The sequence below is a fragment of the Tyto alba genome, unplaced genomic scaffold, assembly GCF_018691265.1.
Source record: "Tyto alba isolate M040663 unplaced genomic scaffold, T.alba_DEE_v4.0 Super-Scaffold_14, whole genome shotgun sequence".
In the NCBI taxonomy this organism is placed as follows: domain Eukaryota; kingdom Metazoa; phylum Chordata; class Aves; order Strigiformes; family Tytonidae; genus Tyto; species Tyto alba.
The window spans coordinates 54,072,264-54,084,641 of record NW_024881276.1 but is presented as its reverse complement, the minus strand read 5'-3'; the positions used below and the strand labels follow the sequence as shown (position 1 = coordinate 54,084,641).

General features: G+C 40.0%; 1 protein-coding gene across 5 annotated transcripts in view; it reads left to right on the top strand.

Moving 5' to 3' along the window:
* Nucleotides 1-12,378, top strand: part of ZBTB20 (zinc finger and BTB domain containing 20) — a 485,842-nt gene that overhangs the window by 167,736 nt on the left and 305,728 nt on the right. For 3 of the 5 annotated variants that reach the window (XM_042788416.1, XM_042788413.1, XM_042788417.1), the window contains exon 5: nucleotides 4,524-4,605. The exons of the other annotated variants lie outside the window; for them this stretch is intronic. The gene's annotated coding sequence lies outside the window, so the exon portion shown is untranslated. The remainder of the gene's footprint in view (nucleotides 1-4,523; nucleotides 4,606-12,378) is intronic. 5 annotated transcript variants of the gene reach the window in all.

Genomic DNA, 12,378 nt, shown 5'->3' with positions numbered 1-12,378 from the left:
GCCATTGGAGAACAGGTCCAACACTGTCCTCTTGAAACCTTTAGCTGTTGTTTACATCAAAGGATGTAGAATGGACACCCACAGGGCACTTGGAAGTTCTGTTTTGAAGGTACTTGTATAGCTTGGTGTTACCAGCCATCAGGTATGTTTTCTGTGTCCTGTGTTTTAGAGCTTTCACACAAATATCAGTTTTAGGAAAGAAGAGAATAATTCACTCAAAGTGACTTGACCTTTCATATGCCGTTTGTTTCTTCATCCTATTTTGCTTTTTGAGAGCGATGTCTTGCAGAGAGGAGATGGTTGATACCCTTATGAAGTTCATGGATCTTCTGTTATGTTGCTGTTTGACAGAGGAGGAAAGTTAAATAATTTCTATCATGAACTAACAATCAGTTGGACAAATGGCACCGTAAGATAGATGTGTACAAGAATCTGAAAGATGACTGGATTGTTTAAGCATGTTTCTAACTTGTCTGCTTTTTGGCAGCTGATATATAGGATATACAAAACATAAGTGTGTTTTACTAGGGATGTTTGATGCCTCTGATGCTGTTTGTGCTCAGAACATGGTATTTTAGAATGAATATTTGTATGTGAGGAATTATTATTGCATTTTACCGTCCTGTGGTTTGAATTTGTGGAAATTCCATGGTCTTCTACAATATCACTGCATTATATGAAACGTGCACAGTCCTTTTAAATGCAGTAACGAATCCATGGTGTGATGTTAATTTTCAGTTTTGGGCCCACAAGTTGGTTTTGCTCATGTAAGAAGTAGCCAGACCCAAACTGATTTTGAGAGATGATGCCTTTCTGTCCTAAAATGGATTTAAATGAATTCTTTATCGTACCATTTAATCCCAGGTGGGCCGTTTTTTCCTTCTGTTCTCTATAAGGGTGTTCCTGTTTTGTATTTCAGAACCTAGATTTCATTTAGCAATTAATGTGGGTGAGTCAAGTCACTCCTTCTACATTTTATTAATTTTTGCCAAATATAGTATTTCTCTGCCTACTGTTGATTGAGCAGAATGAAACTTGCCTACACAAATTTTCTTAGGAAATACAGTTTGCACATCCAGATTTCTAACTACACCCACTCTCCCCATTATTGCAAGGTGTTAATCTAGTTGTATGATGCTGCCTGCACAGATGCATACATACATACCCTCTTTAAAAATAGGGTATGTGCCTAAATCCTTGTGAGAGAGCTCGGATGCTGAATTTGTCAAAGTCTGTGTGCTCACTGAATGTTTAGCCCTTGTGGTTACTGCAGCAGAGTTTTTGTGACGGCTTTTCTGTGGTTTCAGAAAGTGCTTTTAGTAAGTAGTTTAATCCTAAGTAAAAACTGAGTTCTTTTGCACCAAAAGCAGCTACAAATTTTAAAAGTAATTTTAAATTTACACATATCCATTTTAACAGTACTTTTGATTTGAGCAGTTCTCTTCCAGAAATCTACCCTGGAGAAAATGTTCTTAATCAGATTAAAATGGAGGCAAGAAAGGAAAAAAAATGTTTGCTGTGGCTTGACTGCAGCACTGCTAATGAGCTCTGCTCTAATACATGAAGGAACATATGGCCCCCATCTGAATACAAACTGGACACAAAGCAGTAATTCAGCTGAGATGTCCTGAATATTGTAAACTGGGTGAATGTGGTTGAAGGTGTTTATAAACGGTGGCTGAATCCCACACACTGACTCACCGCCTTCTAATGTCCGGGGCTCAAGGTGCTATTTGTAAGAGTATAGAAAATGACCAGTAGAGGGAATTCTTAATTAATGCTAACAGAATAGCAAACTGAAGTGTTGTGTTATGAAGAAAAGACTTCTTGTGCTCATGACGCAGCAAGAGATGGATTACGGAGAGGGCGAGTTAGGAGAAGAAAAATCCCAGGGCAAGCAAGTTGAGTATTTACTGGCAAATAATTGCTCTCATAAACTGTGGCTCTCTTCCTAAATTCTGGGCATTCCTGAGAACTTAGAACCATTTTCAAAAATGCATCGTTACAGACTAGATGTAAAAAATCTCTCAAAGGCTGATGGTACAGAATTGCACAGGTAAGAATGTGTGTTTTACTCCATATATTTTGTCTGAAGCTTTAGATTGTCCATTGTTTACAGAACTGCTACTTTTTTCTGTTTTCAAGAGAACTGATGTTTTGGTTTCACAACTATATTTCATCTAAAAGTTAGGGAAGTGAAGATAGGCTTCTAGGCTGTAATGTATACTACTCTATCAATGTGAATGTATTGATGTACAAGAAGACAAAACAAGCTTGTGGGAGGAAATGTAAGGCCCAATTTGATTTAATTTAAATGAGTTCTGTTTTTTACAGAGGCACTTCTGATTAAAAATCTACACAGCAGTTTAATGTGGGGCAGGAACATAAGCCCCTATGTGCTTGTGTTTCAAGGCAGTCTATTTCACTAGAAATTAGACTTGTAAGATGCCACAGGAAAGGAACTTTTTCTAAGGAACGCGTAGGGATTGCCTGTATCTCTAGAGCTTTTCCAGGTGTGGCTTCCCAGGGAAATGAGATGTCTTGGAACCCACTCTGTTCATTCGCTCGTGTATGCAGTTTGCACAACTTTCTCAACATTTGGCTACTTTCAGCCAACTTTGATGGGTGAAAGTCTCCAAGATAACTAAGCTTCCACATGTTTTGTGGAAATAGGCAGCTGTTTAAAGGGAAAAATCTATTTTAATGACCCCACCGAGGCTGCTTCACAATTTTGGCTAAAATTACACACCAGAGACCCAACATGGACAGAAATCCATTAAGAAAGGGGAGGTTCTTTTGGCTCTCCATGAATTGACTCAAATTCACAGAGAATTTGATTTTTGTTTATTCCACCTGAAAAAATCATTTTCTAATAATAACAAGATCTGTTAGGGTGTGGAAATGTATAGGTGGTTAAGAATACTCTGCCTTAAAACATGACTCCTATTCACCTCTTAATCGACAAATAAAAGAACAATACCATTTTTTGTCAAACCTGCAAAATGTTGTTCTTCATTTCTGCTCCTCATTTCATCATGTGTATTAAAAGGAATGGCCAAAACAATCTCACTTTTCACAAGTAAATGCAAATAGCACGCACCCCCAAAGAGCAGAAATGTTCCTTTGATTTTACAGTGATTTTATTTTGGCTGTACAGATGCTGGTCAGGTGGGGTATCCAAGCTGAACACTTGATTGAAGGACACCCCTCTAGAAAGCCACACAGTAAGCATCACAGAACCCAGTACCAGGTTCTTCAGAAAAAAATGTTAAAAATGTTAAGTTCCCTGTAAAACATAATGGTGATTTAACCTTTCCCGCAGGGGTAGTTTCTCCTTAATAGGTATCGAATTGAAGTTGGCTTATGTCTTTAAACATGGGCAGTTTTCAGTCCTCATACTTTATTGTGCCATAATTGTGGATATTCCTTTTATTCAGTACTATGATAATTATTTCTATGATTATAATATATTTATCATTATTATAATGGTTTTTATTATTGTTATTATTATTATGGCAATAATTAGTCCTTTTAAAACTCATAAAATCTTGGCCCTTCTGATGTCTTGGGTACAGAGTACTGCAAGTTAATTATATAGTATGTGTATGAAAAATAATAATCCTTTTATTGGTTTTAATGTTCTGCCTTTTAGTTTTAATGATTGTCCCCCTCTTTTCTTGGGAGGTCAGATTTATTTTGTTTTCTCTGTGCAGTTACATTTATATCATTTCCACTGTTCAGTCTTTTTCATTTTCTCTGTCAGTTTGAAGCTTTCTAAACTTTTTGCATATGGAAAGCTCTTGAGGGCTTTAATGAGTCTTTTTAACTCTCTGAACCCTTTTTGTTTCTTCTCTATCCTCTTTGAGTCAGGGTGATCAAGGTTGACTGCAAAATCCAAAGTGATGGCATAACACCAACTTATGTAACTGCATTATAGTATTCTCAGAAGTATTTCCTTTGGACTCCCCATCTGTGTGAGGCACTGAACAACCCCACCAAATCCCTCTGTTTCCTTTTTCCTGAGTTAGCTTCCGTTACCTTCCATTCATTGGGAGATGGAAGCAGTGCAAATTACTTCTTTATTCCTGGTAATGGGAAAGGCTAACTACAGAATCCTACAGAAAGGGTTTTATAAAGTCAAAAGAGAGATCTGTGGAGAAGGATCCTTGTACCTTGTGTGCAGCAAACTGGAAGGATTCCATAACATGGGGATGGCTGACATGGAAAGGAAGTACAGCTTGTTCTGTGTCTTCTAGACCATCTGCAAGTGACTTGCAAGAGATGAGAGGATGCCAAACAAAAGCACAATGTGAGATAATGGAAGTATGAATCAGTCATGGGTCTACTGTTACTGGAAAAACCAGGCAAAGCCCAGGACTGTTCCTTGGGTGGCGCTACGACACTTCATTCTTTTGAAAGATGCGTGTTTCGGGCACTAATTCAGGACCAGAAGTCACGTTAAGATGTCTGGAAAAAGCTTTTTTCAGTTTAGATTGTCAACTTTTATCTCTTTATTTCTGCAGATATATAGAAGCGTGTTATAGAGATATGTAATAGGAAGTCCCTGGGTCCAAGTAGAGCATATTGAGTTGACTTTTCCTGGAAGTAAGTGAGTTTTATTCCCATTTTGTTCCTCTCACTTCACCCTCCTCTCTTCTTTTGCCTCCTCTTCTTGCCCCTCCCTGCCTTCCACTAGGAATATTCTTCCTTTCTTCCTTAGTAATAATTCTGCCTGGCCTGGTTTATTTTTCTAGTGTAAATGATCACTTTCAGCATTAAGATGATAAAACATACTTTATGCCTTCTTGGTTGCCCAAGAGATAACAAATAGATTTTTGAAAAGCAGATGGTTGACTAGAGAGCCCTGAGGTATCTCAGAGCTAACAGGTGCAGCTCCCTATTCAGATTCTGCAATGCAAAGAAATCCTGTTTCCCAAACAAACCAGAAAGAAAAAGGATAAACAGTGAAAAGATGGACTTCAAGAGTCCAAATACGTATATTTTAAAATTGTATTTATGGTAGGTAATGCAGGGACAGCATTCGTCCACTGAAAGTAGCCATCCATTACTAAGAACAATGCAAGCTTCATGGCTAAACAGAGTGCTGGAAGGAGGAGACCTGCACTGAATTCTGTGACGGCCATTGAATGGCTGAGTAATTTGCAAAACTCTTTATGTCTGTTTCCCACAAAAGCAGACAGTGGTGGAGGAATAACTAATGTATCCTTCTACAGATCACTGAGAACCCTGTATGGGAAAAGCTAAGGAAGGAAAAGTGTATTTCCTGCTGGAACACTAGATACTGAGGCAACTCAAAACATGTTTCTGAAATGTGTAAACTGTTGAATCCCTCAAGCAAAACAACACATACAGGTCATTAGCAAAGAAAGAAAATTACTGCTACCTCTTTCTAGTTGTGTCTGTCCTGTCTTACAAGTTTAATATGGGGTAGTCATAGTATGTAGCCAGCCTTCCAGTGGTTAAGGAGCTCTGCCTTCACTTTTTAAGTTCTTCACGTTTTGTTAGAGCTTGGCTTCTGTGAGGTATTGATAACTTCAGGTGCAATTTATTTGGGGTTTTGTTCACACTACCATATATTCCAAATCAGAATGAAAATGGTTGGAGAATATAAATGCTTCATTATTAATAAAGTCATTTGGCCTTAGTTTTGTGACCTTAAGCCTGAGCCATCCAACTGAAATCCCTGGTGTGTGCTTACTGAATCAGGGCCATAGTGCAGGGCTGGGAGCACTTCATTGTCATAGGTTCTCTTAAGCATATTTGGTCTTGGGATATCAGGGGACTATGAAGTAGTGTAACTTTTCTCTAGAGAGCAGAAGAGTTACCCTTGCAGAAGTAAGTGATGTATACAAGGCAACAAAATTAGTCTTGCACTGCCTTCTGATTTGGGTACTGGAGAACAGGGTCTTACACTTCAGGGAAAAATAAAGGTAAAGGAAAATTATTCAAGAGGATAACTAATCAGAGTTTTAGCTAGTAGTGAGGAATTAGGAAAGGGCAAATAATGAACATGGCCCTTAACTGCCCAAGCGTTAAATATTAAAGTCTTTAAATTCTAGATTACAAGGAAAGTGTTTCAGTGTGTTTAGTCCTATTAGAAAACAAATTCGTAGTAACCATAATCACATTTTTAAATTGATGAGTACAGGAATAAGAAGGTATTACAGATCAATAATCTTATGCAAAAGTTTTTCTAGGAGTTACAGAATCTGATGCATCATACTCTCAATTTTTCCGTAAAAACAGTTTTCCATTAGTCATCAGGTTGGAACAAAGTTTATAAAAATTGGAAAAACAAGTCATAAGAGCTATAAAACATTTTGAAAAGTTAAAATGAAAAAGATGAATAGGATGGAAAATTTTTTGAGCAGTTCAGAGGAAAGTAATGGGGAGATTTTTTTTCTGCTTTTGTTTAAAAGATGGGGTCCTGATGGAGAGTTAAGCAGGGAGAATACTGTAGCCAACTGTGAATATATGATACCGTTAGAGGAAAGATTGCTCTCCTGTTCCTATTTTCAGACAAATTGCCTTAGTGGTCCCGCTCTTTCAGTTCCACGCAATTATCAGCTGAACTGGAAGAGCTCTCCCTATAGCTGTGAGTAGTAATGAGGCTTTAGCGTTTCTTTGTACATTACAACTAGAATGTGACCTCTCTCACTAGAAGGCTCGCTTTTTCATTATAAAGGTGTTATTTCTTTTCTGCATATTTAAAACATCACTCAGGTTACTCTACCATCCCTTCACTGCAAAGCAGCAGAAAATTCAAACCAACGGAAGTTCCAGAGAGATTCTTTAACCTTGGATGCAAAAGGCGGTCAGTGGTGGAGGTTTCAGTATACTGGGCTAGGAGTTTAGAAGGGGAAGAAAAGAATAGATACATTTAGGGTTGTACTCAGAATGTTGTATAAATTATACAGGAAATGCAGAGAAAAGCTACAAAGATATCTACATAGGGAGGTGTCAGAGAGAGGATGAGAGCTTCCATCCAAAACTGTGATGGCATCTGAAATGGAAATAGGTGTAAGGCAGTGATAGTCTGCTATTACGAAGACATTTGTTCTTTCCGTGAGGTTTTTCCCCCTCACGCCAGTTCGCATACTCTCCTGTGACACAGAATTGATGTGACCTCATGAAATTCCAAGAGTGGAAATCAGACAAAATGGATGTTGCTACAAAGGGAAAATTACCCAGTCATCTTAGAAGTAAAGGACATGGTGGTGTGAGTCAGTCCTCAGAAAATGGTGCTTGAAGTGAGATGGATAAAAGGTACTTGGGCACAGAGGCTTTAAGTGCTGTGAGGAGGTGCTACTGCGTGGCAGATTTACCTGGTATTTATGTGCTGGCAGGAGGACAGGTTTGGGGGGTAGGAAGGCTTTTTATGATCAAGCAGTGTAGCTCAAAGCGGCATTGGTTTTATGTGTGTGAATGATAGACAGTGGTGAAACAGTACAGCAGAATCCTAAACCAAGCGATTGTGATTGGGCAAATTGTAGGGGGATTTATGCTCTCTGCAGCTATAGCTCAGATGATTTGGCTATGCTTTTTCTTTTTCTCACCCTTTCTTCAATTTATTTGGTATTATGTATCATGCCTATAATTGCGTTCTCTTGTTGTTTCTCTCCTGACATGTTTAATCCTACAACACAGTCTAGTCTTGATGTTTTCCTTTTCTTTCAAAGAGTCCCAAGAGAGAGAAGCAAGGAAGGTAGATGTATTTGACTTTGGAAAATAAGTTGATGACAGTTGCAAAGGAAATAAAATATATCACAGGGGTCTGCTGCGGGGCGGGGAGTGAAAATATTGCTCGTTCGTGACAAAAGATTACCTTGAAGACTGCTTCAGCTTGATCAGTCTGAAACCCATGTCTCACTGTTTCCATTACAAAGGCTTTTATGTTCCTGTTTCTTTTGGAAAAGGACTTCATCTATTTTGAAATAAATCCAAGGCTCCCCAAATGTACTGTTTGCTTTCAGGCCCAGCACACGAGAGCTGTGCATTGGAGTCACATTGCAGAGGAGTTAGGAGAACGTACGTTATTTAGGTCGTGAGCCAGGATAGCCAAGGGGTCCGCATGTGACCAGCCCCAGGGCAGCGAAGGAGCCGCAGTGTTGGGCGGATACAGCGTGTCTCACTTCTGCAAGGGCTTCAGAATGCGGGGGCATTGGAGCAGCGCAGCCGTGCTGTGTCACAGGGCCGTGGCTCCTCCCCAGCCCTGGGCAATGGGGCTGGTGTGCTTGGCGCACCAGAGGACGAGCTGCCACGCTGTGCCTGGCACCGGGGATCGCAGGATGGGGGAGAAGCCAAAGCAATCCCCTGCGCAGGCGGTGCGGTGGTGGGGGGCTGCAGGGCTGGAATCAGACGGGGGGATCTCAGCCAGAACAAGCGATACCCAACAGATCTTCATTTCGCGTGGGGCTCGCCTGGTTTGCACGTAGGGGCCAGGACCCTAGGGCCTCTGTTATGCATGAAGGCAGAACAGTACTCATATGATGCTGCCTTGCTTTCAAGTCTAACGCGGTGCTAATCATTCCTTCAGAGGATCTCAGTCTGGATATGTTCATTGGAGTTGATCATTACAGAGCCTTAATACATTATTTCAAGTTCTCAGCAAACAGTGGCTCAATATCCTTCCGCAAACTGCCGGTGGCTTCCTATCCTGAAGACAGCTTTCTGATATGCTTTTTCTTTCTCTTCTGAGATATCCCTAATCTCTTCCGAGCATCGATCCCCATTTTTCAGTTTGCAGCAGAGAACTTTTTCAGTGAATACCTGTGGAGCTCATTCCAAACCTATTATTTTGATATTAATAGTTTAACCTAGTGTTAAAATACTGCTACAGTCATAGTAGAAAGCAAAAATACATAGAAAGAAAGAAAAAATAAATGCACTCTCTGGAAAGAGAGAGTCTTTAAATTAGTGGTGGCCATCCCTCGTGGTGTTTCAAAGTTCAAGGTCTTTTCTTCTTTTTCTTTTTCTTTAGCATGTTTCTCTATTTTCATAAACTGCTGCTGCTTGTACCTTATTTTTTATTTTTGTTTAGAAATCCTACAGGGTTATTTGCAATTTCTATTCCTCCAGTTCAACTTTTAAAAGAAGCTCTAAAAAAATTTTAAAAACAAACAAACAAGCAACTCTCATGTAAGATTAGCTCAGGTGAGCTGCTGCCAGCTAGTAATTTCTGTGTACTGTAAATGGACTTTGTATTTCACATGGTCTAACCATCTTGGCCTGCAATGACTCTGGATAACAGTCCATGAATCCAGAAAAATGTGAGTAAAGGAAGCAGGGGTGTTCACACTGGTAACTTACTGATATGAGAAGATGCCTCATTTCTAGGAGACCACTCTCCTCCTCTCCTCTTATCCTGAAACCATCTGGTTTTAAGCAAGCTTGTCAGAAGGGTGGAGACTCCAAGGAGACTGAATTCCTACAGGTTTTTTGAAAACCAGAAATGAGGCAGAGGCAGAAATTACTCCTGCCCGGCGCGGGAGCCTGCAGTGTGCACTGCAGAGAGGCGCACAGGGGTTGTGTCAGCTCCCCCAGCCTGGCCCAGTGGTTGGCGCCCGGGCTTACGGGTCCCGAGCGCCGCTGGGTGCCCAGCCGCTCGGTGTGGAGGAGGGAGCTGGCGGTGCTGTGAGCGTTGGCCAGAGGGAAGAGCGAAAGAGTGTGGGAGGAAGAAGTGGCAGAGTGGGAGAGGTCTGGGAAGGCTGGGAATATCGCGGCTGGGACGTCGTAGAGGGGGAGAACCCAAATCCAAGGGAGGCCAGGCCTCACCAGCCCAATTCAGATAGCCTCTTGTCTGTCACCATATCCAGAGGTATTTTAACAAAGAAGCATCGCTTTAAGATGAAAGACTGGAACTGAAGTGGAAAAGACACAAGTTCTGCTCTGTGGATAATGCATGTGAACTCGACAAACTGATTATAATGTCTGTGTCTCAAATTCTTTATCTCCGAGAGAAGAATAAAAATACATGTGTGCTTCAGAAGGGAGCTGAGATACTTCATCCATTTGGAAATTATTTTTCTCCTTTAGGAGACAGATGCTTTACCTTTTCCACGAAAAGTTGTAAATGTTTCAGAAACAATTAATGAAGCTTCCTGACATCCTCTTGGGTGAGGAAATATGATTGCTGTGGGAAAACTGAGGCAAAAATCTGTCATGTGAATATTTTATTTTAATAGTTAATGAACAGGGAAAAAGAAAGTATTACTGTGAAACACATGAGCAAGACTGTGGAAAACTTTGGCAGAGAAGAGTACTGAGATAAATTCTGTCTTGATCGGCATCTCTTGAAGGTCAAATTGTCTGCCCAGTGTATAAGGCAGGATTAAATTTGGCTCATGGTGTAAATATAATCAGAAGTCTTACCTCTTAGTATACTTAATTTCAAAATGCACATACTGCATAAGGCAGACTTGTAGAGTAGAAATACTTTGGAAAGTGACTACATGAAAAGATAAACTTCCTTTGGTTTCACAGCAGCAATAGTACCATTACTTTTTACGTGAAAACCTCCCTTTTTTTTTGTAAACAATACCTAATCCCTAGATATCTCACCTCTTCACTCATTGGCAAAAGAACTCAATCTAAATACACCACACCATCTCAGGGCGTTGGTGTTGTATACAATTAGCATTTCCTAATTAAGGATTTGGAAACTGAGACACAGAAAAATGAAGCAGGCCACACAGCAAATGAAGTGGCAATTGAGGAAGAAAAAAACATGCCCTGACCTTTTTTTTTTGCTGTTTAAATCAGAAGATCCATAGTCTTTGGAAGCACATATCCTTACAGTTCAAGCTGATTTTTGCTCTTGCAGACTGTGTGTTACCTCAGATGATCCAATTGCTTTGACTCTCTCATCTCAAGACCCAAGTCATCGAATCAGTAATCCTAGGTAGTCTCACTTCTCTACTGGGGCAAGCCTCCCTTATTTTTTAATCTCTAGTAGATTTTAGACTGAACACATACCAAGCAACATTTTAAACTGCATTCATGTCATCTTACTGGTAGATTGTAATTATATGGATATGTATGTACCAGTATGCATTGAATAGGTAACTGTAATATCTGTGGCAATCACTTTTCTCTGTTAGACTTCTGTACCTTTATATCAGTTCGGTATGCAACTACCTCTGTTAGTCAAGCATATTATAAAAGAAGAAAAAACCCAGATGCTTCAGCTGTTAGGAAATAAAAAATTTATGGTGAGAAAAGACAGGACCACCTGTAAGCATCAGATACATACTGACACTAAATGATTATTTTATATTTCTGGGGTTTTTTTTAAGTTGAGATTCTCAAAAGTTAGCAATTAATTGATTTTGTGTCCACAGGAGTCAATGTAGGGTTCATTATTCATGTAAGATGAAATAGACCGGTTCTGCACAGCATATTGTGAGAGTCTCACCCATAAATAAAACCAGGTTCATATGAAAAAACCCAAACAAACAAAAAACCCCTACAACAGCTGAATACCTCATATTCACCCTTGCGTTTGTGTTCCTGAATCCTATAGGGAAGACAGTGAACAGAAATAGGCATTATTCCATATCCAGGGAGAGTTGGTGCTTTCCAGCATACCAGCCTTATTTCAAAATTGCTTAGTTTTTAAACTGCCTTGCAGCTCAGCTCATCTGTGCATCCAGAGGGTTTTCCTTTGGCCTTTTTAAATCCGTAAAGTTGTTGAGTATACTAGACAAGAACTCTTTTCTCTTTCTACCTGCATATGCCCTTCTTAACTGGTAACACAAACAAAAATAAGAAGGTAATTCTGTTAGGTTCTTCTGGGAGAGGAAGGTAGGTGAGGAGAGCACTCTCTAGCACTCTGGAGTCAGAAATCACAGACTGATTCCCTGGCAGCGTCACAAGTTTTGGACTGCTTGGTTCCTCTCCCTGGGCGAGGGCAATGCTCTCCAGTTCTCAGGTTGTCTAGATGCTGTATGTGCCTGATCCCTGATTATGTGGTGGGTGGGGGTTAGTTATGATACCTATGAGTTATCCTGGTTTTACTGTACTTCTGTTGTTCAAAGTTTGTTAAATGGCTGTAGTTTCCTCTGGCACTCGAAACTGAAGTGGTCCCTTATTTTGTAGATGAGGGGAAATTCCCTTACTGATGGTGTTCATGACAGAAATATGTCAACTGTCCACTTCCATTATGGCCATATTGGAGTCTGGATTTCATAATAACTGTATCAAAAGCAGGCTTAAGATGGGGGAGATCTGGCTACCAACTGGTCTTTCCTCATAAGAAATAGACATTTGCATTCTTTGTATCCCTGAATTATAAATCAGGAGGGACAATCCTCATTCTGAATGCCATGCTTATTCTCAGCATGATGTGTGTGGTGAAGA